This window comes from Astatotilapia calliptera, chromosome 15, assembly GCF_900246225.1.
Source record: "Astatotilapia calliptera chromosome 15, fAstCal1.2, whole genome shotgun sequence".
Taxonomy (NCBI): domain Eukaryota; kingdom Metazoa; phylum Chordata; class Actinopteri; order Cichliformes; family Cichlidae; genus Astatotilapia; species Astatotilapia calliptera.
In genome coordinates, this window is record NC_039316.1 from 26676020 (window position 1) to 26679458 (window position 3439).

At 38.4% G+C, this 3439-nt stretch overlaps 1 pseudogene; it reads right to left on the reverse strand.

Moving 5' to 3' along the window:
* Positions 1–653: 653 nt before the first annotated feature.
* Positions 654–3219, reverse strand: LOC113037483 (uncharacterized; annotated as a pseudogene).
* Between the last annotated feature and the right edge of the window lie 220 nt (positions 3220–3439).

Genomic DNA, 3439 nt, shown 5'->3' on the forward strand with positions numbered 1-3439 from the left:
CAGGATGATACCGTTTTTGCTGGTGTGGTATAATACTCTTGGACAAATTATGGTAACGCACCGTAGCCTTTTTTACGGTATCTCACTGGCGTCACTGTCGCCAGTGAGATACTGTTATGTCGTAAATTACGTCAACAAAGTAACATCATACTGTGATTAAGAAATTGGTATACTACCGTTTATTCACGGTATGTCACTGTAAGCCCGCTGCAAGGTAATAAACTGCAATATATTTACCAGTAACTTACCATTATCACGCATCATCAGTGCCAAAACTATTCATCTCTGCTAGAGGACACTGTGTCCCAACAGGCGGTCATTTACTGTTTAACAGGTCGTAATTGACCGTAATTTCAGTTAACAGTAACATACTGTAAGAGACTGGAGGGTTCCAAAAAAATTGGATGGATGGATGGATGGATGGATGGATGGATGGATGGATAGATAGATACACACACACAAAATATAATCCATGTGCTTTACACCACTTTATTTATTATCACTGATTTTTCCCTGCTGAAATACACATTTCTAAAATCAAAAACTGAAAAGAACTGAAAACATATTTTCATTGAGGAAGCACTTGTTTTTACTAAACCATGTAATACATTATTTTCATAATTTCATTACATATGCTCAAGTATTGGGTTTTCTTAGTTATATTTTGTAGGGTCTTAAACCTACAATGTGAAGTGCCTTGGCATTAATTTTGTTGGTACCATACAAATAAACTGAATTGTAATGAATATAATATCAAGCCCCACACTTCTGCCTTTATATACACTTTGTCCAAAATACTGGCTCACACCACCAAATCAATGCACAAAGCAGGGTCCACAAGGACATGGATGAGCATGTGTGGTGTGAAGGAACTTGACTGACCTGCACTGAACCCTGATCTTGCTTTGTGGACTGAGTTCATTGATTTGTAAGGTGAGCCAATACATGTGACAATTAAAGTGTAAGTAGCTGAAATAATTTTTAACAAACGGGTAAAAGAAGGAAAAAAAATCAAAACTGTTGCACTCAAAAAACCTATTAGACAGAGACAGCGTCTTGCAAGAGTGGCAAGAGAGCTTGTCTTCATTGTTGTTCGTCTTGTGTAAATGTCCAGAAAGCATGGGCCATGGATCATCTGTGGAGACACAGGTACATTGGTCACTTAAATTATACAAGAAATTCACTAAAATGGCAAAAACAGTTACATAATTTGAAGTTCTCCACTCAAATTCAGTAAGCCACTAGAGGAAAGTTGTGACATGAGGGTTAATGTGAACATCCTTTCGCTTCACAGTGGTCCCAGTCTTTCTGCTCGTCCCAACCTTGGAGGTACATTTTGTTCCCTCTTCAGGGTTTATCCTTACAAAAAACCTTGCACACGCTGACTCCTGGTATTCCAGGTTCAATACATAGAATGAACCAAAGAAGACTGACATTGCATCAGCAAAGGTGTTCTCTTTGTCCAGCTCAACAATTACACACCCCTCTACATTCACCATCCAGCAGGTGGTGGTCATTGAACTTTGTCCTTAAATGTATAGGGGCAACATGTTGTCATTATGCAACATAAAATAATTTCAGTACTTCACTTCTTCAAACTGTCTAGATAGTCATAAAGCAAATAGCTACATACAGTTAATTATTAATGGCCTTATGTACATAAGTCCATTTTAACATATTATAATTGTACATAATTGGGAATTATTCTGCACATTAAACACACCTAACAAACAGTCAGCCCATTTAAATTACCGGAGATGAATCAACTGTATGTTATTTTGGAGTTTATAGTTTGTGCTGCTGTTAAACTTTACAGTATTGACTTCAGTATTCCTGCTGTTGGTGTAGCTAGACTACTATGTTGATCAGTAATATCAAATTCAAATTCAAATTCAAATTTTTATTTGTCACGTACACAGTCATACACAGTACGATATGTAATGTGAAATTTGATATTGTTACTTTGCTGGATTCACTGAGAGACATGTCCAACAACCTTGGTTTAGAAAGGAAATTACAGAAATTTGAGCTAACAAAACAGAGATACCTGTGTCCACGAAAAGCTCCTGTGCCAAACAGATATTGCAATATGGTCTAATCAGCTCTATTTCATGAATGACTTCTTACCAAGCATAATCAGCCTTGGGGTGATGGGCAGGTTGCTCTCTGCTTTAAGGGACATCCTGGTAGATGTTTCCTGCCAGAAAAAGGACCAAGACATTTTATGTAACAAATAAAAAAATATAACAGGACAGCAAGCAACAACATTAAACATAGAGCTGTATGAAAGAAGCTTACATCTGCTAAGACAAAGAGGGAGTCTTCATCTTCCTTCTAATACTTCATCATGAGAAGTATGGCTGCTGTGCCAACCTTGTTGTTGGTCAAAACTCCCTCACTTTCTATCTGCTGAAGAAGTGTCCTTATACCAAGGTTCCATTTGAGCTTCTGGCTGGAGAAATAGTTAATAATCCTTCTGTCTTTGGTTATGAGGGCCTGACCTAAGTGCTCACTGATATCGATGCCTGTGAGTTTGTAAAAGTGGTTCGAAAGACCTTTCCGAGTAAACAAGAATGGCCACTGCTCCTGAATTTCAGCTACTGAAAGTGAGGGACAACTGTTGATAAGCTGCCGCTGAGAAATATATGTGAGGCACATGAAGTCATCTACATCAGGTCTCTCCACAGCTCCAGGTCCTTCTGAATTAAAAATTGTTAACAAGATGTGTTTCTTTTCCTCTAAAGAAGCTGGCGTTTCCCCCTCAGGAAGTTCAACTGGCTGCCAATTTATATAACCATAGCTATCAACAAGGCATATAACTTTTTATGTGAGGTTGCATTACTGTTGGGACTACAGTCTTCCTCATTCCTGGTTCTCTTTGTTTGACGAAGTCTATGTGTTGTATTATCTCGATTAACATGTTCAACTCTAGATTTGATGCTTCTTAGTAGTGAATAATGTCCACAACCCCGTCTTTCTCCCTTTTCAGTAAAATCTGCAAATGTTTGAGGGTATCTGTTTACAATGATCTTAGCAACCTCTTCACAAGATGCACGTTTAGGGTTTCTGCAGTTAACTTGCATGGCCTCCACAACAATTCTAACCATACTTCTCCTGTCCTCTGGATGACCTCTGTCTCCTCATGTGATTGCATGCGACAGTTGGAGTGGAAATCATTCCCAAGCTCCAGAGTAATGGTGTCATTCAAATTCTTTGGTCTGCCATCTAAAAAAAAGAGAGATGGTGTTAGTGTCAGTGTCTACTTTTGTTTCGTGCATTGCACAGCTGCAAAGATCCTGAAATTCCTCTATGATGCTCTGTATAGTGCTGGTTGGCAAGAGCATTTTAGTCTGCATTTTTAAATGACACAAAGTCAACTGTCTTCTAATAGATTAACTGTGTCCTGTCCATGTATTATGGAAAATCCCCCAATTTCTTG